The sequence below is a fragment of the Protopterus annectens genome, chromosome 7.part0, assembly GCF_019279795.1.
Source record: "Protopterus annectens isolate FY-2018-M chromosome 7.part0, PAN1.0, whole genome shotgun sequence".
NCBI lineage: Eukaryota > Metazoa > Chordata > Ceratodontiformes > Protopteridae > Protopterus > Protopterus annectens.
In genome coordinates, this window is record NC_056739.1 from 1,442,493,663 (window position 1) to 1,442,519,861 (window position 26,199).

Below are 26,199 nucleotides of genomic sequence, written 5' to 3' on the forward strand. Positions count from 1 at the left end.
ATTCAGAACATTTCCATCATAAAAGTCTACTCAAACTTCTACAGTCCACTATTATCAGTAAATATGCACAATTCTACAGTCCACCATTATCAGTAAATATGCACAATCTCTGAAGTAGTAAAAAAGTCATCTAAGTAATTCCACGTTAAATAAATCTGTAATGAAGAGGTTGCTGCTAGCAATCACCTTTATATTTCATGGTTTCATCGAAAAATAAAGTGTCTGATGCCCCTGAGGAATAAATTGCCTAAATTACATAAAAAATAACCTAGTAATATTGCAATAGGAAATGGATGGCAAACTGATAACAGGCTCATAGTTAGTATCTTAACTTTCAGTATGGCAGCATTCACTCCTTATGGGAGTAGAACCAACAACCTTCTGCATCAAAAACAAGTACACAACCTGTTGTGCTATTAGCAATGCGAGCTGACTTGGCATAATCAGCACTAAACTTCTCTTCCCCTGCAGCTCTCAGCTCCTTGTAAAATCTGCTCAATACTCAACTGCATCTCAACTTCGCAGCACAAGAAATCTGGAAAAAGCCAAATTTATTGGGGTGGGTCAAAAGGGCAAAAAACAGGGACACATTAAACATTGCTTGTATAATCTTGGAAAGCTGCTAGAATAAAAAGCTGTGTTACCACCATACATTTTACTGCCAAGGTCCCTGTGCAAAAGAGTCAGAACAACATACCACTATGCCAAATCACCTGCTTTGTGAAAGAAAAATGTTGTGTTACCACCATGCCAAATCACCTGCTTTGTGAAAGAAAAATGTTGTGTTACCACCATACATTTTACTGCCAAGGTCCCTGTGCAAAACAGTCAGAGCAACATACTACTACGTCAGATCAGCTGTTTTGTGAAAGAGAGGAAGACTGAAACTTAAATGGCTATCATTTAATGAATTCAGTTCTCACCATAGCTGTCAACCTCTTAGCACAAAACACCTGGACAAACCCAGTAATGAGGGAATACAGCCCTCAAACATATTCAGTGAATTCAGTTCTTTCCACAGCTGTCAACCTTAGCACAAAATACCTGGACAAAGCCAATAACAGGGTAATACAGTCCCAAAAATAAGGACAAATTTTAAATAGTCATCTTATAAACTAAGAAAATTGCTATAATAAAAGGTTGTGTTACTATATATTTATTGCTAGAATAAAAAGTTGTTTTACTATGCATATTCTGAAGAATATGAAGTCTGAAATTCAAATGCCTGTCAATTTTACTTCTGATGGAACAAAAACAATTTTCAGCAGAGGCCCAGGGAGAAATACTGTAGACACATGTCTTTGTAAAATGGCAGGACACCAGAGCAAATCCACACAAACACAGGGATAAGATGCTGACTCCAAACAGAAAGCACCCCAGCCAATAATCAAACCAGAAAACCTATAGCTGTGAAGCAACAATACTGCCACTGCACCATCAAATATGTAAGGAATTAAACATTCAGAAACCTGAAGTCTGAAATTCAAATGCCTGTCAATTTTATTTAACATTTGTTAATCAGGACAGTCTGACTTGGAACAAAAAAACAATTTTCAGCAGAGGCCCAGGAAGAAATAATGCAGACATGTCTTTGTAAGATGGGAGGACACAAAAGCAAACCCACACAAACACAGGGAGAAGATACAGACCCCACAAAGATGGCACCCCAGCCAAGAATCAAACCTGATAACCTGCAGCTGTGTGTCAACAATACTACCACTGCACCATCAAATATCAAGCATTGCAACATTTACAAACCACAGATATTATGAGGAACAGATCAGATCAAATATGAGGCAAAAATCTGTAATTTTTTTTTTACAAATGGTAGCGGGTAGGGAATTCAGGTCTTTAACACCTGCATACAGGTACAGAGTTCAAGCCTGAGGTATTCCCTACCACACCACCATGAGTCTAACCACCAGTATATTGTACCAGGGGCATTTTCACGCACACACACACCACCATGAGTCTAACCACCAGTATATTGCACCTGGGGCATTTTCACACACACACACACACACACACACACACACACACACACACACACACACACACACACACGCCCTCTTGTAGCAAACCACCATACATCCAAATCCCTGTTCACACACTTACCTGCAGTAGATCTTCCAAATCCCTGACGAATTCCAGACTGCTGACGTTACAGTCCGACCCCGACGCATTTTCCCAGCGAGTTCCAGGACAGTCTATGCAGTTTTAAACTGCATAGACTTCTGGGAGCTCCGTTCTTCATGTTTCCTAGTCAGGACTGCTGACAATCTGCGCATGCTCCAGACTGTCTCAGCAGCAGTCCGGACTAGTGCGCATGCGCAAAAGTCCGCAATTTTTTAAATTTTTTTTTTTATTTTTATTTCTTTATTTTTTACTTTATTTTATAGTTGAGGGGGCTGCAGTCCAGTAGTCCAATAGCAAGGGCCGCCCCTGCAGGAACCCCAGCTAACCCTGGAACTTTTTTCTAAGACAAACTTTTTACTATTAAGTTGCACCTTGGCAAAGTTCCAAATCTTGAGATCACCACTGCCTATGCAGAATTGTTCATGGAAACCTTATATAATCATATTAATAGTTGCAAACTGGTAGCAGTACCCACCAGTAACAAGTACAGGACTAACTCAGACAAATCACTCTGGTGTAGAATGTACAATAAGCAAAAATTTCTTGGTAAAAATTAGGAAATGTAATGCCCAGCATGGAAAAGATTCCCTCATCAATGTAATCAAGTATCTCTACCTTGTTAAGTCTAGCAAAGCCAAATTTGAGGCAAATATAGTCTCCCAGGCAAATGACAAAGTCCATAACCTCAAATTAAATTCACAATAATGTACTGAATTAATTGTATATGCATTCACCTGTAATGAGCAAGAAGATATAGAAAATCTACTGGCCAACAAATTTAACTCCAAGTGTTCTCCCACCTAGACGCCCCTCAGGAAATACTCAAAGCTATAATTGCCCAAACTACTACTAGGGAACAGATACTCAAGGCATTCTCCAAAGCCAAGAACTATGCATCAGTGGGCCTCAATAATATCACAAAATGCCTCCATAATAATATGAAACCTGAACTACCAAACCTACTAGAATCACCATCATTACCATAGCCCCCAAATAGGTTTTATGCAGGAACGGAGGGTAGTAATGGTTATCCCACTGCACTAGGACAGGCCATCCATGGACCTGGGGGACTATTGACCAGTAAGCCTAGCTATTCTAATATGTAAAGCCATGTTAAGGATAATTGTGGATCTGTTAAATGACAACATAGGAAATTGCAGACAATAGATCTAGCTCTATTTTGTTTCATCAAGGGATCCAAGTGGACTTCTTTAAAAAGGTGTCCAAAGTATTGCATGAGAGCAAGATAGCACACACTGCCTACCTTGACCTGGGCAAATAATTTGACACAATACCCTACTCGAGCATTACAAACTAGCTCACTAAATTTGGTATTAACCCACTAATTCAGCTGTTGGATAGCCAACTGTCTCTCAGACAGTACTCAAGAAGTTAGTACAGGGAAAGCTTCCTACAAAAAATGTCTGGTCAATAGTAGAGTGCTAAGGGCTTGGAGATGGGATCCCTTCTCCTTGGCATCTACTTCTCTGAAGTTGAGGATAATGTCAAAAACCTCTGGCTGAATGAGTTTGCAGAGAATTAGAAATTAGTGAAGTCATTGAATCCTCCCCAAAAGTACAAATAGCCTTCAAAAAGCCCTGACAGAGACATGCTGGAGTCACAGTCTTAAACTCTATGAAAACAAGTGGATAATAGTATCTTTCGGTAAGACAATCCCACCTCTGCAAATTACTACACTGATACTACACCCCGAAGTGCAGACCCAGTAGTCAGGGATATAGATAGTGACACTGCCTTTGACCAGGCTAGGGTGGGGCAAATGGAACAGCCACTCCAGTGCAAAAATGCTAAGAGGAACAAACATATCAAACAGGTGCACTGCTGCAAATGTTGGACCCTCATTAGTTAAAACTAACTGCAAATCAGTCACCTTCAAACTAACACTAACACCAGAACTCACAAAGGGTGAAATTGGACTAAAAAACTTCACTAAAGCAAACTATACCCCTCTAGGTGGAGATATAAATACATTCCAAATCCCACCCTAAGCTGAAAGTGGTAACTACACTAAAGACCTGTACAATCACTTGCATAAGTGTATAAACTGGGCTGTACCAAATAGAATCAAAGCCAGTGCCCCAAGTAAAATCAAGCTGCCATGGTGGACTTCCAGCATCAACAAACTACAATAAATGAAAAAAGTTGCTGTCCAAGAAAATGAAGACAAGGACCCAACAATGGAAAATCAACCTCCTCAGCCTTAACAGGCAAATAAGACAACTTGTCAAATCCTTCAAGGGCTCCTTTGAGAGAACTTGTACTGCCAAGGATAACTGTAAGGCCTTTTACAGCTATATATATAACCTAAAGGGTAGGACCCAAGCATGTGCAGAACTGGTGGCCAATGGTATCGCACACACTAACCCCACAGAGATAGTGAACCTGCTAGCGGATAGGTTTGGTGAAAATTGCACTTCCTTATCCCTCCTAACTTACAACAAACTCTCCCCCAAACTACCCCCCCACCTTACATATCTGCAGAGCATGTCCTCAAACCCCTGTCCAAGGTAACAAACATGGCCTCTATGCAACCAGATGACATCCCAGGCTGTCTTCTAAACAGGCTAAAACATGAACTAGTATCACCACTAAGTACCCTTTTCAAATTATAGCCAACAGACTTTGCTCCTGTGGAATGGCGAACAGCTACAGTTATTCTCCTCCACAAAGGTGGCCTAGCAACAGACTCAGGGAATTACAGACCCATAAGTCTGACCATCCTCATCTGTAAGGCCATGGAACATATCGTTATGGACCTCATAAATAAAGGCATACAGTAGGTGACCTCCAAGCCCTGGATCCTACCCAATTCGGCTTCATGAAGTGCAGATCCTGCCTGTTAAATCTACTGGATTTCTTTGAAAGTGTGATGAAGGCCATTGATGAGGGAAAATCTGTGCACACAGCATACCTTGACATGGCAAAGGCTTTCAACACAATACCACATTCAGGCATTACCAATAAACTTAGCAAACTGAATGTAAATCCCTTTGTTTTAAGATGGGTTGCCAACTGGCTCACAAACCAGACACACTATCAAAGTGGGGGACTCCACATCAACCAGCAGACCTGTTATCAGTGGGGTGCCACAGGGGTCAGTGCTGGCTCCCCACTGTTCGGTATATACTTCTCAGAAGTTCAGGTCAAAACTAGAGGGTTGTGGCTTACCAAGTTTGCAGACAACTGTAAACAAGGTACAATCATTGAATCCTCAAATGATGTCAGTATACTCCAGGATGTTCTCCCACAGACCAACGACTTGTGTTTAAGCCACGGTCTCATACTGAATGCAAAAACATGCAAAATCATTCCCTTCAGCACAAATAATGTCCCTTTATCAAATCTATAACAATTCCCTAAGTACCCATGAAGTGGTAAGGGACCTGGGATCACAGGCTGACTGCAACCTTAACTTTGACCACAACATATCTACCGTTATAAGGAAAACATTCCACATAGCTCACTTGATTAGTAAAGGCATTGCCTTGAGAGCAAAAGAAGTTATAAACCCCCTATACCCTGCACTTGTCCCCATAAATGATTATAACACTCCATTCAGTATGTACTGTACTAAGCATCTACAGCAATTAGAGAGATCTCAGAGGTTTCTAACAGAGAAGATCAAGGGTCGCCAGCATGTGCCTTATATGGACAGACTAAAATCCCTGTTACTATAATTTGTATTCTATAGACTTCTTTGGGGACACTTATGCCTGGCCTACAGAGCAACCCAATACCCAAACCTAATTAACTTAGTGCATATCTGTAAATCAAATAGGCTTAGGGCTACCAGTTTCAGGGACATAAATATTGCCTGCAACTTAAATAGGACATGCTGGAGGGACCGAACAATCTCTCAGTAACTTCCACATCTTTGGAACAGGCTACCAATTCAAGTAAAACAGCCCACCTCTATGACACTGTTCAAGAGGAACCTGGATGAGTGGATGGGGCTCCATAAATTCTTACTGGAGATTGTGCCCACAACCTTCCTGGATATGGACAGTCATCACTAAATGCAGTCTTGGGTATTGACTAGTACTTCTGTGGTAGTACATTGGGTAGAAACGGTTAGGCCTAGAATGACTTCTGGTTTGATAGCCTAGTAATCTCCTATGATCCTATGAAAATGAGTGCAAGAATGATATTTTCTTTTCTTTTTTCCTTTGCCCCTCATGACAACATGAGGGTGTTACTGAGGTGCATGATTGTCTTCCTTATCAGAGAAGTGAGGAGCACCAGCTTTGGGAAGCGGCAGCAGATGAGTCAGCAATGGGTCTGAGTGTAGGCTTCAACAAAGGACAGTAGAACAAGCAAGCTTGTCTGCTCTCTACCACTCAACTCTATCACATGAAGCAGTTGGGCTAACTGTGGACTTCTGGGCAGAAACAGAAGTGCTGTAGGTTCTCCTCTCACCTGATGATTTCAAATTCTTGCTATGATTGAATGAACAGGCTAATTTGCATGCCAGTAAAGTAAACCTTGTCAGTTGTGTGCTTGTGTGTTTGGGAGTGGGTGATCAAAACTTTTTAAAATGTAAAGAGTTGGTCCAGGAGTTTTTTGGTTACCATTTTAACTATAACTTCTCATCTTTTCTTCTGAGCATGATTTTTTTATATATTATTTCTTTTGGTTTTTATCACTTTCCTTTGCAAGCTGCTTTTGTCATTAATTCCCTTCTGTTTCCCGTTCTCCTTCTACTCTTCTTTTTTTGTCTCTTATCTTTGTTTTCCCTTTTTCCTAGTTGTGCTTCTTGTCTTTTTTCCCCTTTTCCATTTTCCCTTCTTGTTGATCCGTGGAGAATGAAGGACATATAGTACAGTTATGTAACTGGAGGCCTATCACAAGCTTTCTTCCACTCTGCGAAATACATGAATGCAATTCTGTACCTAATTAAAATATTCTCTTATATGAAACCAAACATGATTTCAGATGTAATCATAAAACCAAATCTGCTCTAATTACTTTTCTTAGATCATATTTATAGACACCTACAACATGACTACTTCATGTGTTTTTTTTTGCTTAAATCTTTTAAAAAGCTTTGATGCCATGCCACACAGTTTACTTTTGAATGTACTGTTTTCTTTTTTTTCCACTTAACTTTATTGACAGCATTAACCAGTTTACATTGCCAAATGGCACATGCTGTTAAATATCAAAATATAACACTGACTTTTGCCTATTTGCCATTGGAGTACAAGAAGGCTCTATTTTAAGACAATTACTTCTCAATATATTCATAATACAGCACCTATGGCCTACATATGCTGATGACTTCACCTTTCCCACCAATACAAACTTAATACCTGAATTCCATATCATAATACAGCTTGGTTTCATCAAATTAAAATAATGGCTAACAAAGTTTCAACTCTTTACTAAATGGCAATAAAACAATTTTTTTTTTTTTTTTTTTTTTACTAATAACATGACTGAGTGAGAGAGAACTCATTTTGCCTTCAAATCACTTAACACAGTCACGGTTTCAGTTGACCATACAAAACTTTTAATTATCATTGCAAACGACAATCAAACGTTTGACAAACCTAACTGTGATGGTTCTGCAGATTTAAATTCTGTATACTTTGACTTATTTTACCAGCTTATACAATCTGTTTTGTGCACCATTTCAGTTTTAACAACTATACAAGTGACCAAGCTAAAAAAAATAGAATGTTACATATATTAACAGTGCATGTAGGACACACCACTGTTAAGTACTACAAAATTCAATGTTTTGTCCTCTAAAACACAATACTTATACTTCACCTTAAATGAGTGCACACCACACAAATCAGTCCAAAGAAGTCACTGTTCCTAATATATCATATCAATAGGTATTGCTGTACAAGAGACTTATACTCATCTAAAATCAAGTGGTCACTATCAAATCCCACTGCAGATTTGTTGAATTCCTCTACTCATTTAGTAGAGACACTAGATTGTATAATACTTCCACACATCTCAGGTCAGAAACTTCCAGTAGAAAGTGCATATAACACCTAAAACATTTGCAAAATCACAGTTATCACATAATTTCACATTTTGTTCCTTCCCTATTCACTAATTCTTCCCTTCTGGCTTGCATTTTTTCATATTGACTTTCTACCTATATCTTGATGCTTATTGAATAGTTTACTATCCATGAGATGTTAAGCATAGCCTAAATATCTGAATGACAACAATCCTAGTTTGCTTTGAAATATGTAAATCCTGTACAGTATTTATATTTCTCTATGCACTATGTTCCTCATGATTAAGAACTTGGTGACTGGATCTTAAAACGATGCTAAGTGTGTGGGCAGTCCCTCAGCTGCAGACCTATACATGTAGCACATCCCAAAAAGGCCCATGCCTCCTTCAGATGAAGGAATATATAATCACCAGCTGATCAGTTGTAGTGGTATATCATATTTTCATACCAGCTGCAATGTTACTGCCAATCCATGGTGAGTCTTCCACAGTCCACTAACCAGGACTGCAGAATGCTGTCAGTGTATTTGTGTGTGTGGGTGTCTCTGTAAGTGTTTTTTTTTTTATTTTACCCCTCCCCATTATGGTTCATACTTTTCATTTCTATTATCTTTCTGCTGCATTGTTGTAACTGATTTTTTTTCTAAATGACTGTAGCCTATGTTAACATTAATTCCAGTAACTTCTATGTTGTTGCAAAACAAATTATTGGTGGATAAATCTTAGGATGGCTTGCAGGTACCTTTTTTAAGGAGGAATGTGTTTTTACCTAGTCTAATTCAGGTGGATGTTGCTCGTGTTCTGTATCCAAAAATGTTTATTTAAGAGTAAATTATAGCATACATAAGTTAAATACCATTAGCTAGAGTTTAGGAACTACAACTGTATGCAAACTTTTACAAATGGAGAGCCTTTGTTAAATTGCATTCCATATCCCATATATTGGAATTCCTTATCTTCTGTCCATTGATTGTTAGTTACAGACTGTATGGATGGAAAGATTGTGTGATCATCTTACCCAAACTGAAAGAGTTGGCTGCTATTCCTCAGGTGAATGCACCTGGTAGAGAAGGGCTGTCTTGCACCTCTTAGAGATGGATTGTGTTTGTCTTTGCAAGATTTGCAGGCTGTTAACTAGATGAAGTTCATTGGACTCCTGTGGCTGTAGCATAACTAGAAAGATGTGCCTTGCCCATAGGAAGGAGTTAAAAAGACATTCATAATAACTAGAAAAATGTGTTCATCACTGTTTATAATGTGTTGGGAAAATCCTAACACAGATGTGTCATTACAATAGCTCATTTGGTCACCTTGTTCTAGTTTTATGTTGGGACCCAGCTAAACGGTTGGGTTTTCTTCCCATCTGCTGAATTTTTGTTCTCTCATACACATATGATACTTTTGTGATTGTAGTATCTATTAAAATGTGAACCCAGGGCATCAGTGTCTTTATCTTCATATTAGGAACCTTCTTAAGGAACATATTTTTTGGATCTGCGTTTTGGATTGGCTGGAAAACCAATCAAGTCCACAGACCAACTTGCAATGAATACAATAAAAACTCTCACAAATACAGGCATGAGGAGGTATTACAAAAATCTATAACAATCCAAGGTAAAAAAATCTTACACATGTCTCCAAAACCTATTAAATGATCTTCGTAAATATAGCAAAATAATGCAACCAGACCCACTCCCATCCGAAACTACTAAATGGAATACCTGTCAATTTAACACTTGCTTCAAAAAGTACAATTTCTCTATCTAGACATGACATAAACATTTCATCTGCCTGTTCTGCAAGCCCTAATGCAGTCATTAGCACCTTTTTCCTAGCTTGAAGCCACCTCAGCATTTAATGACGTACTGCCTAACTAAAACAAACCACTGTAGCATCTGACAATTAGCTAGCTGTGTACTTTAAACTTGCAGCAGAAGCATTATCATAACAAGCATCCATTCTAATAAATAGGTCAATTCAACAGTCCTGCATTGATAACCTTGGAAATCAATCTATAATTTATATTTTACATAATGAATCCATACCCCCCTTTTTTCTGCATGTTACCCATTTCTCTGGGAGTGACTGATAAGTTTGTGGATGCAAATCCTGGCATCCACTATCATTAATGGAAGGTAGTGAGTCACACTGCTTAATATGTAAAGGATGTTTATTCCAGGGGGTTGAGTGGTGCTGGGATATAAACTTATCTTCCCACATGTTTTATTGATCTATTCAAAACTTTGGTTCCAGGCTCTAGTATTATTGAAGATATTGGACTTGGGTAAACAGGAGCTCCAGGACAACAGGGTCTCTAATAGTACAGCAAGTGAGTCCGAGATCTCCCCTCAGAAGTCTTGAACACTAATTAAGGTTCTTAGTAACTGTAGAAAATTATGCCTGTAATGTTTTAAACTAGCAACCTTCATGGACTTTCTAATTTTATAATAGTTTGTGAGATAAATCCTACAATCGACATTGTATTTACTCATTTAGAATTTGATGATTCCTTTGGCAAATTTCTGGGCTAAATAAAATTATTTCCTAACAACCATTATCATATGATGGTCAAAAGAAGGGAGGTATCAACCCAAATACTTGGGTGCCCTGCCTAGATTTGTGAACTCTATTATGTTTTCTATGCAGTATGATGAGGGGAGGGGTTGTCTACCAAATGTGATAATACTAGTCTTTCATTAGCATTTAGTTTGAGCCAATTTTAGTTCAACAATGTATTACTATGGCAAGTTCATTACTGAGGTTTTGGGCATCATATAGTGACTTAACCCCTGGTTTGCAGCCAACTGCAAACATTGTTAGCTGGAAGTCTTACTTCTGTGATTAGAGATTTGAAAAGGAAAGGTCTGAGCACTGTTCCCCAATTAGATATATGATTGGAGATTTGAATAGGAAAGGTCTGAGCACTGTTCTCCAATTAGTTCTAAGACTGGAGATTTTAAAAGGAGAGGACCGAGCACCAATCCCTGAGTGACACTTCTGGTCATGTTTATATTTTCTGATGAGGTACCGGCAACTTGCATTGATATGGGTTTCATCTTTCAGCCAGTTTGCTATCTATCTTGCCACATAAGAGTCCTCTTTTAAAATAGTTAGCTTTTGTTTGATGCCAGCATAGAGGATTGTGCAAAAGGGCTTGTCAAGCTCAACATGCTCTATGTGCATTGCATGGGCACTTGCTATAGTCTGTATATCTCTTTCAAAGAATGTTACCAGATTAAGTGGATAGGCTTTACCTTTCACAAAGAGCTTAAGTCTAAGAACATTTCTGACATCACAGTTTACAGTGTCAATTATATGTTCCATGGCTTTGCAGATGGGGCTTGTAAGTTTGATATGTCTGTAGTTGCTTGCATTGGTTGCAAGCCCACCTATATGGAGGGGCATCACCACTGCAGTGTCTCTAATCAAGGACATATGTAGTAGTTAAATGTAGGTTAAACAGTCTGAAGAATGATAGATTCTGCAAGGGCATGTTTAGCACTATTAACCAGCAAGGTATAGCATCAGGTCCTGTGGACACTAAATTTGTTTGCAAGGGTACTGGCAATGGAGACCACTCCACTGAAATGTCCAGCTAAAGACCAATTGCACCCTTTATCACCTAATTAAAATTCTGGAAAAATGTATAAGTGCATACATCCTTCAACACTTACTCAATAACAATCTGCACTCCACAGCTCACCATGTTTTTGACTTCACCATAGCACAGAAACTGCACTAAGATTTCGCAGTATAAGACGTTAGCACGGGAATAATGGAAAGCTCCATGTGCCACTCTTTGTGGACCTATCTAAAGCTTTCAGCACAGTCTCACACACACATTTTGTATACAAACTATCTTATATTCACCTTTCCATTCAAGTGGAAATGTGACTCAACCACTGCTTAAGCAAGAGATTACAATATGACAAATCATAAAATCCTCTCTCAACCACTGTTTGGTGCAGTTAAATCGCTAAGAAATCTCATAAGAGGTCATTTGAAGCCATTGACCACTGTGAAAAGGACATATTCCCCTTTATATAACTCCACTAATCATATTTTATGAGTAAAATTGTTTCCACTGAATATGAAATGAAAGTAATGTTTACAGCAATAACCTATGCCTGGGTGTGGGTAATGCTGGATTTACCCAGGGTTGGTGCAGTTTGGTCATAATGGCGAAGCCCAAGTGGCCAAACAAAGCCAACCGTGGGTAAATTCAGCATTACCCACACCCAGAAGTGGGTTATTGCTATTATACAATGTCATTATTTAAGAAAAAAATAATTACTTTTCTTAAATAATGGCATTGTATAATGCCTCCTTGCTGCCCTTTCGCTGCTGTCTGGTATTCTGCAGATCTCCGTTGCTTTTTACAAACTGTCTCACTATGTTAAAGGAGGAATCTCCGTTGCTTTTTTTAAAGCTGTCTCACTATGTTAAACTCCTTTAACATAGCGAGAAAGTGTAAAGCAATGGAGATCTTGCATTCTCCGTTGCTGTAAAAAAAAAGAGTTATAGTAATGGAAAAAGTCTGGGCAACCGGACCTTTTTCCACTACTATAACTCAGATTTACAACGTGCATGCTGCCAATCAGCATGCATATTTTTGAATATTAATAGGACATCATTGTATAATAATGCATTTTTCACCCAACTATCCTGCAAACACAAACCTAAATAAGATTAGTTTATCCATAGAAAACAGATTACATTTAAAAATTTGCAGTTACTTTTTAGCAAATATTTTTAGCATTCAGCTGAGATTTGTATAATATCAGTAGATAATTTATTTATGCTGTCAATCCTATTTAGGTGTCAGCAATGTAAGAATTAAGAATCTCCATATTAAAGTATAGATCTTATCATAATTATGACTAAAAGAATTAAAACACATGAGCTTTTAGATTAGAGTATTCTAACTGTATCTCATAGCAGCTAACATGGGTGGCCCATATGAGCTTCTAAGTACTCAAGATACCAAAGTCAATCCAGTAGTGACATTCAGAGATTAAATCATTTCCCCGTGCAATTGCTTTAGGATATTCTTAACTATGTTCAAGCCAGCATCTATTTTACAGTAAGCCACCATATTATCATGCCTTCATTCATATAATATGTCTTTGTATTTCTGTAGATAATTTTGACCAGAATTATTAAATGGATATATGACTTCGATCACATAAATAGAAGTGAAAAAGAGAGGTTGCAGTATATACCCTTGTGGAATACAATTCACATTTTCTGACCCGCTTTATTGCCTAGTAACCAATGCATTACTGTGATAGCAGAAAAGACTTGGAACTTCCACAGTTCAATTAAAGAATAAGGAACCAAGTCAGGAGCTGTTGACATATCAGGATAATTTACATCAACAAGAATTCCAGAGATAACACAATTTCAGAATTAAATGAAATTAGGATAGTTGCATAACATATGCTTATATTTAATTTGTGTTGACGAATATCACAATAAGTCCTAATCTAGAGTTAACTATAAACTGGAATATTGTTCATTCAAAAGAGTTCTCCAAGAGATGAATCAATCTATTCAGTGTGTAATTCTCCACAAAATCCTTGCTGCAATCCTTATGCACAGCAGCAGCCTAAGCTCCTTTTCAAGGCTCAGGGACATTACCAGATGTAAAATTAAGCTGAAACAGACAGGGGAGTACAGTACTAATCCTTAATATTCCACAAGCAAACACTGCCCCCCTAAGGCATTAGCTTTCCTGACTTTTAAATTTTCCCAAATCTCTTTAGAAAAAGGGCAAAATCCTTGAGTGCAGACAACAATTAAAATCATTAATGGGTGCAAAGATTACTAGCAAAAATAAAGATAAGTCAAATGCCTACATTTCACACATAATTGAACATGTGATTCTTTCCTACATGCATTTTTTTGTCCTTGAAGTTGTCTAATTGGAATTGTATCCCCATTGTGGATATTCTGATAGCTATTCTAAAAGTCTTAATTCTGATTTACGCTGCCTAATACTGGGAATTACATAATAAGCCCTCACTTCTTTGAAAATCTTTTTTTTTCTGAAATAGTTGCAGTAGTTACCTATTACACTATGGAGCAGAATTTCTCTTATAAATGTTTAATGAAGTATGCAATGGCATATATGAATTCTATACATATGTCAATTTGTTTATAGAAAGCATTCTAATCGTATGGTATATTTTTATAATCCATCTCCTCCAAGTAGCTCCATTACTGTAAATATTTTTTGATATTTATATAGTTCCAAGCTTATTTCCATTTAATTTGTAAACTACTGGACCCCTAAGCAAAGTATTACTGTTAAGGTTTGTTTTATTTAAATGTTTGATTTGAACTTCCAAAATGGGTTCGGATTAACATAATTTTTGAACGATATGAGATTAGACATGCAATCAACAGTGTTACTGGTATGTCAAGTTGAAATAAAGACAATGTAGTTGTTGCATCAAGAATGCTGTCATCATTTCAGTGTCTTAATACCTGTATCCCAACCTAATCTCTGGGAATTAAGGTCACCAGCATATAAGGTAGGTAAACTCTGTCAACATTTTATTAGTTCATCTGCAAATATGTTAATGTCATATGATTGCATTTTAGGCTTTTTGTAATAATAATAAGTCTGTGATATTCAGTTCTGTTCTGCTTTTAGCAGTAGAAATGGAGAACAATTCTACATTTAGACTGTTGAAAGCTCATAGTGCTTTGAGAGTGTTTGACATAAATGGATAAGCAGCCTCCCTTATTAACTGATTTGTGCATTGTGTTTGACATAAAAGGATACTGATACTCCGTCTCCCTTTTTAACTGATCTGTGCATTATGGAATCCGTGCAAGTCATCCTTACACATTTGGGTTCATATTAACCCCAAACCATGTTTCATTAATAATATATGCAGAAATATCTTCATCCAATAAACTAGCCACTCATTTTCTATACAAGATCCTAGCATTGTATGCAAAAGGGCCTAAGCATATTCAATATATTTTATATTGTGATCAGCTTAAGCTCTACTTGATTTCTTAAGATATATATAATATATATACCCAAAAAAACTTCTAACGCATTTCTCCAGCTGGTTACCCAATATCTCATTACCTAAATGGCTTAAGGAATATGCATCCTTAAAAATATGGGAATTAATTGATCTAAGATACTGTCACACACAGGCATGTATATTTCCTGGCTGAAAATGTTTTCACTATTTGCTTTGCTGGCAAATGTAAGTAGTTTTGTTGTGTATTTTGGTGCAGGAATTGATATCAGCAAATCTTAATTAATTCCATGATTACCACACAATTTGATTTTCTTCTACCTCTTTTTTTAAAATGCATTAAATTTGGATTAATACTGATATTGTCTTTTTTAACAGCAACAATAATTCATGTGGCAAAACCCTTGAGCTGGAATTCAATAGTTTACTAAAAACTATTCTATGTCCCCTAGTTTGGTCGTTCTCATGGAATTTACAGTGATCAGAGATTTGTCAACAAAGGAAGATATTTTTATTAATCCCTTTCAATGTAAATTTATCAGTCACTAGAAATTGTTTAATATTTAGGGTAGCCACGTTGGTGCAGCAGTTAGCATTGCCACCTCACAGTAAGAGGTTTTCTCATTCAATCCTTGGCTGGGGTGCCTTTTGTGTGGAATCTGCATGTCCTCCCTGTGGTCATGTGGGTTTCCTCCAGGTACTCTGTTTTCCTCCCACATCCCAAAGACATGCTGTAGGTGGATTGGATACTCTAAATTGGCCCTAGGTGTGAGTGCGTGTGTGTGCCTTCAGTGGAAGGTTGGGTGCCGGGCTGGCAACTCAACACTGTAAAACTCCACTGCCAATCATGAGCAGACAGGTGATCTGCTGTGGCAAACCCTAACTGGGAAAAACCAGAAGAAATTGTTTAATATTTACTATTTCCATCTTTGTTGCTGGTTGACTGGCATTTATTATTATTACGGTCTAAAGGCACAACCTCACTGTTAATATTGGAACCATTTTTTCTCATCTGTGTCTCCACCAAATGTTCTACTCCTCCGCTCTTTCTTCTTTTTAATATTACCTGTTTGTTCTTGAGATTACATAGCTCTTGTAGAAATCATTTCATCTTCAGATTCCAAAATAGTTATTTTCTTTTGTCTTGCTTTTATAATGGGAGAACACTTTTTCCATCTTTATCTACAGTGGATGGAGGTTATGCCCAGCTGGGTTTTCTACAACACTGTTTTATTTTTAATGCAAAACAGCAAGTGTGCATATTGAAACCCATGTTTTAAGTTGAAAAAACATCTTTTGTTTGTACTGATTCATCCCTTGCACTTAGTGTTTTTCCCATCACCTCATGCCATTTAACAAGGTAGGTACATGTTTTGCAAATGCTTAACAGACCAGTAACATTTTGCAGACAGAGCACTTCTTTAAACATTGCTTTTCAGGTGGAGTGACAAACAACTGATTCCTTTTTTTTGACCTGCTGCTGTGAAAGTGGAGTTCTGGGATAATTACATTATGCTTGGTGGAGCTGTTGGAAGGGACACTTAAAAGTATAGAAAGTGCCCCATCAGCGCAGATGTTTCAATGCAGTAACATAATTATATGACCTCTTCGAAAATATTTGTACTCAGTGTTTGTTTATACAAGCATGGTCCAAATCACAGAAACATATTTTGTATGGTCTAAAGTGTTAGTCTTGACCCATATATTGGATACTAGGAGGATTAGGTATATGAAAGGTCTCTTTTGGCTCGTATCTCATGTGCTCTTATGTGAGGAAGACAATGACTGAATTAAGGAAAAGAAATACTTTCTGAGGTGTCTGTGGCATGAAACACTTAACACCCTCTGCATTATAGTGTACAGACAGTAAAAGCTTCTGTGAAGCCTGTTGTATGATATAGGATTTAACAGAATTGCCTGTTTGGTCTTAGTTGTGTTATTTTATAGTAACTGCAGACAGAGTTGGAAGTCCATAACATTTAGTACTTGCATGTAATTCTGAATTAAATCAAGGGTGCAGTGACATTCATGCCTGGCTTGTGATACATAAAACCTGTCTCAGATGTTTCACAATTTTAGAAAAAATATATATTTGCTACTTTGCGGCATGGTAATATTATGACTTTGTTGTGAAGTCCTTGGCGTTTAATATGGTAATATGGTTGTTTATCATTTGGGATTGCTTGGTCACATATAATACTAGTATAACATGGCATAACCTCTACTCTGAAAAAGTGCCAAAGGATCTTGTACATCCAAGTTATGTGAATTCAGTCTGATGGAAACTTAAACTGAGGTTCCAAGCATGGTACTTTGAGTCATACTGTGCTATAGTGCCAATACTCTAGTATTAATTTAAAAAGCTGGTGTGGGAATAAAAACAACCACTCTGCGATCAAGCAGCTTATCTACGACTGCTTCTTTTGTGTTCGTTACTACCGGTGATAGTGACGACAGTTACCTGGCAAAGTCCTTTGGGTATTTGGCATTTGTTTAATGTTAAAGAGTGACAAGTAGTTATAACAGTAGAGTGGGTGCATTAATTAGAAAATGAAGAGAATACTGACAGCAAATGTATTACTCTAGCTTTTGTTTCATCTTATGCTAATTTTAGATCAATTCGGCATAAACTTGAAAAGAATCTGCAGTGACACATATAATTAATTGTGTGTGATGATGTGCTATATTAATGCACCAATGCATTTCTCCAAGATAAAATAAAAGGTGAGAATGCAAAGATGGGGATGCAGATTCTTTAGAGTGTACAACCTTTTTTTGATAAGTGGCAGGGGATCTTTTGCCATCAACTTACACCTATAGGGCATTGGTTTAACACCTCATCTGAAGGATAGTACACCCAGGAGTACAGTAACACTCCTTATACTGCAATTTCAGTAGTGGAAAAATAAATCCATGTATTTGATGGTGGAATAGAACCATCATTCCTTGCACACTAAAGGTAAGTGTGCTACCTGTTCAGTTACTGAAACTGCTAACAAACAGATGTTAGATTTCCAGCCCCCTCCAAGAAAAACAGCACCTATAATGATAAGAACTGAACCAGCTTGAAATGCCTACTACTCTATATATGGTTTGGTGAAATAACACAGAGAAATAATTTAGATCTTAACAGTTTTGGGATTAGCACCATATTTAACTTATTTGGTCAAACGTTCTGGACAGAGTCAAGAATAACTAAAGGGGGGTAGAATACCATTTGGAACAATGCTTTTTAATTCACTAACAAAGTTAATAGAACAGTGTTTTACATCAATTTGCATTTTTAAATAATAAGAAGTATTGAAGATCAATGACTGACTTATTACTGACTGACTGACTGACGGTAATCATGAGTGACTTACCAGAAAATCAAAAATATGAGGCAGAGGGATAACTTTTGAAGCAAAATCAGGGTCATTGTGCAAAAACTGGGAGTTAGAGGTATGCATGCTTTTCTTGATATTGGTGTAACTCATACCTCTCAGTGCAAGAAATCTGGACAAAGACTGACAAAATGGGGGGACAAAACCCCCAAAATAGGGACATATTTTAAATATTATTCTTATAAGCTTAGAACGTTGCTAGAGTAACAGGATTGGCTTTAACATACATTTTTTGAAGGATTTGAAGTCTGAAACGCAAATATATTTCATTATTTAGTGACATCAGTCCTCAGATCATCCCAGTAATTTGCCAGAAAATCACAGATTTTATGAGGAACAGACCAAAAATATGAGCCAAAAATCTGGATATTCTACAAGACTCTGTACAGTTGAGAGATATGGTGTAACTGTTTATGAATGTCTCTCAGCATAAGACTTTAAAAATTGTACTTTTAATGAGTGAGAAAATTAAAACGTATCTTAGGTTTGCAAGCTGATGCTTTATAATTCTTGCACAGTTTAGCAGAGTTTGACATGACCATAACAACCATAGCAACAACAAGCAAAAGAACTAAAGAAACTACAGCCATATTCAACTTTTCCACCTTTGAATATGGAACTATAGTTTCTCTCATAAAGTGGATCAAATGAGAAAAATGTGTAACATTTACTGACAACTAAGGAGGGAGCTCTCAGCATCATTAAAATGCCCAGATAGGCAAGACAGGTAACCCCCTCCCCCCACCACCAACATCGTGACCAAAAAGAGCACAATTAACTCCAGTCAGAAAGAAACATTGCAGTTATGACATACACCATCGATAACAACGACAACCCAAAAGAATTAAAAAAACTGCACTTATAGTCAACATACCATCTTCAAAATACAATGTCTTGCACAATGTGGAATAGATTGGTAAAGCGTAATATATTTATTAATGATGCTCACTTCATGATTCAAACCGTGGATTTACTCCTCTGGTTGCAGAGTAAAATGTTCATCTGGAAATAAAAGAAAGTTTTATAGAGCAGTTGTAATATATTCTGCTTTACCACCCACCCAGCTTTTCAAACAATAAAGAGTTGACAGTAAGTAGGAAAAGTCCAGCCCCCAACACAGAGACACACAGAGGCACACAGAATAGGTAAATATGTCTCCTAGCATCCAGGACCGGCCTTTGGTCAGCTGGTGCCCTTGGCAAAAGGTCTCCACAGCACCCCCCCAACACCACCTGGTGCCCCCATCCTGGTACCTATACCATCCATATTACTGGAAAAGTGCCCCTGCTAGACTGGCGCCCTAGGTGGCCGCCTAGTTGGCCTATGCCTAAGGCTGGCTATGCTAGCATCTCTAGTTACAGATTTTCTGTGACAACAGGAATCAGTTCATAATTAACTTTGCCTCCACATCTCATTTGTCATTCTGCTCACTTCACTGCTAAAACACTCAACAATTACAGACACTTTATGACTGCACACCTCTGATATTTGCTTGAGATCACGTGAATGAATTCTTAATGGCTTACATTTGTATCTCCTGCTGATGTCATAAACATACAGTAGAATTCCCATCTACTTTCTTAAATTCATAGCTCAAGAATCAGCAACAAGGTAAAAAATCAGAAACATCTTTTAAATATTTGTTGCATTATCAACTATTTCCTGAAGAATGCAAAATCTGAAACTTACAAAATCTTAAATACACATTTGTTGTTACTTGGTGATTGCAACTTGCCAGAAGTCCCACATTTTACAAGGAACATACAAAAATCCCTCTGTTTCTGGACAAAGCCCAAAATAATGGATGACAATAAGGGATCTGTTTTAAACAGTTATTTGTTAACCAAGTAAACCCAATGGACAAAATATCTTGTATCTTCTGTGACCAAGGAGCACTGTCTGGTTAAGTGACTTGCTCAAATTCAGAATGTAGGTGAAAGGATGTAAACCCTGTACCTTTACCTTCAGGAATCAGCTCATTATCGCAAGTGCCAGATGACTCCAAATCAAAGAAAATGTTAACACGAGAATAACTGTTGCTGGGACGTGCATTCTGTGAGCAATAAAAACTATGAAACTTTAATGTCAATAATATTATTGACTGAAAATTATCCTTAACTTCTTTTTATTGGTAAATAAACTAATAGGAAAGGATATAAGTATGAGGAACATCAGTGATGTTCTGATAAACTGGGAACAGATAAAAGGCAAACCACTCTAATTCACTTAAAGTAGGCAGAACAATTTTTGCGTCTACAATCATTTTCTGATCCTTTGAAGAACAAAACTGTGAAACCCTAATGATAGGAATAACTGACTGATTATAAACCTTGGTGATTTTTTTAACCCTCTGTGATTTAGTGATGGTCTGGTAGTTAACACACATAGGTTCATAGGTTCATAGGTTGGTGCTAGGCTATCAGCCCTAGGGCCTATACAAACCTAGCCATAAAAATTCCCTGGCTATTTCTTCCCACACTATTTACTTCCCTGGACCCCTGTCTAGCAGGGTGACTGATGTGATCCCCGGGGTGAATTTCCTTTCTCCCATCCAATCGTCAAGGTTCCTTTTGAAGAGGACCAAAGAGGCACTCTGCTTGACATGTATGGGCAATCTATTCCAGAGTCTGGGAGTCTCTGGGTCAGGAACCTATCCCTCCAGCATGTTTTGTTTATTGTGATGACAAGGTTTAGATCCCTGGAGTGTGTGGCATTGAGGGATTGGGATTTCTTTAAGTGTAGCATGTCCAACAGCTCTGGGTTTGACATGGCCTTGTATGTTAAGCAAAGATCGCCTCTGAGTAGACGATATGTGACAGAGTATAGCTGGAGTTTTTTAAGGTGGTCAGCGTAGGGCATCTGCTTTAGGCCAGTGATTCTTTTAGTGAGCTATTTCTGTGGCTTTTCCAGTTGTTGCAGATGTCTTGAGAGGTACATACCAAATGGGGCATTGTATTCTATAATGGGTCTAATGAGGGGTGAGTACAGTGGGACAATGACCTCCTTTTTTCTGGATGAAAAGCCCTTAGTGATGAGGTGTGCCACATAGAAGGATTTCCTGACTGTTGTGGCGATGTGGTTATCGAAGGTGAGACCACTATCCACCTGTGTCCCTAAGTCTCTTATCAAACTTTCGGTGTTTAGTGTACTGCCACCTATATGGTAATTCACGGATACATGTTTTTCCCAAAGGGGATAACTATACATTTCTTGGCATTGAGCTTGAGCCCATGGCTCTGGCACCAAGCATCTGTTTCTGTAAGGCCCTTTTGTAGAGTATCCACATCATTTGGGGATTCAATAATGGCTCCCAGTTTGCAGTCATCTGCAAACTTTGTTATCCAGAGTCCCTTAGTGTTGGCTTGTACTTCAGAGAAGTAGATGCCCAACAAAAGCGGTCCCAGGACTGAACCCTGAGGTACTCCACTTGTCACTTGTCTGGAGCTGGATTTGGAGTCGGCTACTTTTACAGTGTGAGTTCTATCAGTAAGCCAGTTAGCAAACCATTGGGTGACGTAGGGATTAATGCCCAGCTTAGTAAGTTTATCTATGATTCCAGAGTGGGGGATGGTGTCAAAGGCCTTGGCAAGGTCTAGATAGGCTATGTGGACCACATTACCCTTGTCCATGGCTCTGGAGACTGATTCGAAGAAGTCAATGAAGTTCAGGTGACAAGATCGGCCCTTCATGAACCCAAACTGGGTGGGGTCCAGTGTTTGAAGGTTGCCAATGTCTTTGTTTATAAGTTCCATGATAATACGCTCCATGGACTTGCAGATAAGGCTTGTCAGACTGATGGGATGGTAGTTTCCGGGATCCAAGGTGGATCCCCCCTTGTGGAGTGGGATAACTGTAGCTGTGCGCCACTCAGTGGGCACGAAACCTGAGGTGAGGCTATGATTAAACATGACACTTAGGTGAGGTGCCAGTTCATATTGTAGTTCATGTAATACACAGCCCGGGATGTCATCTGGTCCCATGGATGCTGTATTCTTATCTTTGGAGAGTGCATTTTTTACCTGTGTGGCCGTTATTACCAGAATTTGGCAATCTTCCGGTATTGAGATGGGCCATTTAGGGGGTGAGAGGGGGTGAAGTTGGCACTGAATCGATCTGCCAGGATATTGGCAATATCCTTGGGATCAGTATATTTAATGCCATTCTGTTTTAGCTCAGAGCAGATCTGAGCATTGCCATTTAGATTCTTGACATAGTTATAGAATACCTTGTTGTTGTCTTTGGAATCTTTGGCAATTTTATTTTTGTAACTAGCTTTGGAGGATTTTATGAGGGATCTCAGTTTCTTACTGCGGCTGGTAAGGAAGTTTTTTGCATCCTGGGATTTTCCTCTTTTATGCAACAGTTTCTTACTTTTGTTGTAAAGTTTGTTTATGGCAGGGGACCACCAGATTGGCTTCTTTTTTTTGGATGAGAGCATCTTGGTTCTATTTGGGATGGCACGATTTATGCATGAGTGGATGTGCTCATACAGTGCCTTAGTGTAGGATTCAGCAGTTGAACTATCAGCTCCCGTCTGCATGGGTGTCATAAAGTTTGTCACTTCTGACTTGAGTAGCATGAAGGTGGCTTTGGAGAAGTTTTTTATGGAGGTTTCCTTACTGGGGGGGTGGGATGTGGATGTTAAGGGTGATTAGCTTATGGTCAGACATGACTAACGAGGGGGGGTGACCATAGGTGTGGAGCATCGATTTCCCATGTTGGTAATGACCAGGTCTAGGATATTGGAGCCCCTGGTGGGACTATGGATTAGTTGATCCAGGGCGTTGGAATTTATGAATTCCAAGAACCGTTGGGCAAAGGTGTTGGTACATGAGTAGCTTTCCCAGTTAATGGCAGGGTAGTTAAAATCACCCAGTATTAGGGTGGTTGGTTCTATCTTAATATTTTCCAGTATGTTTAGAAAGGTGTAGTGAGAATCTTGGGATATGGTGGGGGATCTGTAGCAAATTACAATTTGGATTGCAGTCTTACCTAGTGTTAGTTGCACCTGGAGAATTTCAGACGCATTGTGTTGGGCAACTAGCCTGGTGGTGTGAATATCCTTGGTGAATATTGACACTCCTCCACCTTTAGTGTTTCGGTCCTGCTTTGGTGGCCGAAAAGTGTGGTAAGAGTTGTAGCCTGATATTGCAGGGGTGCTCTCTGGAGCCTTGAACCAGGTCTCAGTTACTGCACAGATATCGATGTTCTCCATTTTTAGGAATGCCTCGAGAGAGAGTGCATTTTGAGGTTTAGACTTCTAGCATTGAGTAGCATTACCTTCAGATTTTGCATGCTTGTACCTGTTATGGTGGTGGTTTTGTTCTTTGAACTTTGCCTAAAAAAGGCACTATAGGGATGGCAAGAGCCTTAGCCAGTAACCTGAATCCCAGCGGCGACAGGTGCAGACCATCTCTTGCAAAGCATCGTGGTCTGTCAATCATGTCGTCCCAGGCAGACAGATACTGGATCCCCTTTGAATGACACCAGATGCTTAGCCAATTGTTGAAGTCAATCATTTTGTCCTTATATTGTGGTATCATTCTGGGCGAAGGCAGGATGCTACTCAGGGCTAGGGTCATACCTGCCTGGGATACATGATCCGAGAGCTCTTCCATGTCTCTTTTCATGTAGTCCAGAGAGGTATGTCTCAAGTCATTCACTCCAACATGGACAATGACAGAGTCATATTTGTACTTGTTGTGGATTGACTTGAGTGCATGCGTTATGTGGTGGATCCTGGCACCCGACAGGCAGCTGACTGTAATTTTCTCCTTGTTCAACCTGGTGAGAGGGACATCAGTGTGCCGGACTATAGAGTCACCTATGACTAAAGTGTTAGGTACATTATCTTGCCTTAGGGGCTGTTGCTGGGTGGCACACAGGTGTTTTGAACTATGTGACACTTTGGTTGTGATTGGTGTTTGTTTGCATTTCAGCTTCAGAGGTCCTTGTTGCTTGGGCAGGTTACAGTTAAGGGCCTCTGCATATGTGGATTTAGTGTTGCTATATGTGGGTATTGGTGGTGTGGGTTTAGAAGGGCTATGTGTTGCTTGAGGTATAGTGTGGGTGTTAACCTTCTCCTCTTGACTGTCTAGCACAATCTTGGGTGGAAAGAGCTTTGCTTCCATTTTGGCTATGTAAGTGCATCTCTCACAGGTTGTAGTGTTGGGTGGTAGGAGGAGAGGGTTGTCTGTGTACATGAGGCAATTGCTGCATTGCCCCAGTATGCCCAGATTCACCAGGTGGACAGGAGAAATCACCGGAAGCTGACCCTTGGACATGCCTGGTTTGATGCTTTTTTTTTTTTTTTTTTTGTAAAGTACAGGAGTTGTTTTCCCTTACCTTAGCAAGGTACTTTGCAATTGTAGGCTGTTTAGTGCCTACTATTAATTTCTCCTTATTAACAAGGAGAGTTGAATGATTGTATCAGTTTAAGGCTTCTTAGTGCTTTCCAGCAGGTATTAGAGAAAGTGCTAGTCAAAGGGATGCTTAAAAGTAAGATAAAACAAATGCACACTGCAGTGTGCACTAGAGAAGGTAGACATGAAAGTAGGTAACTTTAGTTTTACCTGTTTAAAAAGTTAAGGTTTAGTGGAGAGTTGCTATTTTTAAAACAGCAAGATGGGTTGAAAGGGGTGGTCAATTTTGTATTCTGGTCCTATGGAATACAGTAGGCTGGCCAATAAATTTAAATAGTTGAAGGGGAGGGGTTTTTGATTTAGTGATTACTCACACAAGCCACGGAAAGTAGAGAGGAAATGAGATATATGGTCAGATTAACATAAGAGGCAGGCAACTAGAAAGACAGTGGTATTTAACAAGACAACTATGACTGGGTGGGAGGGCGGGAAAAAAATTCTGCCTGACTCAGAAGAGAGAGAGAGCTGTGGTCTCTTTTGAAGTTTTAATATGCTGTTAAAGCAGAATGCAGGTAAAACACAAGGTAAAGAAAACAAACTACAGTATTTAAAATATACAAAATACAAAAAATAAAAGTAAACTAATCTGTTCTTCACAGCAAAGTGTAGCAGAGTCTGGATGAGCCTTTCTGGTAAAGCTCAGAAATGTTTTATTTTACCCCTTAAATAGAAAGCTTATTTCCTAGCTCTACCCCTCAGTTAACAAATGATTAACCTTAAGTGATCTCTTCTATCTTATGAATGAGTCCTTAATTGATCAGTTCTAATTTCTGCCTGACTCAGAAGAGAGAGAGTTGTGGTCTCTTTTGAAGTTTTAATATGCTGTTAAAGCAGAATGCAGGTAAAACACAGGGTAAAGAAAACAAACTATAGTATTTAAAATATAAAAAATACAAAAAAATAAAAGCAAACTAACCTTTCCTTCACAGCAAAGTGTAGCAGAGTCTGGATGAGCCTTTCTGGTGAAGCTCAGAAATGTTTTATTTTACCACTTAAATAGAAGGTTTAGTACCCAGCTCCACCCCTCAGTTAACAAATGATTAACCTTAAGTGACCTATTCTATCTTATGAATGAGTCCTTAATTGAGTACTTCTAGTTTCTGCCTGACTCAAAAGAGAGAGAGAGCTGTGGTCTCTTTTGAAGTTTTAATATGCTTGTTAAAGCAGAATGCATGTAAAACACAAGGTAAAGAAAACAAACTACAGTATTTAAAATATACAAAATACAAAAAATAAAAGTAAACTAATCTGTTCTTCACA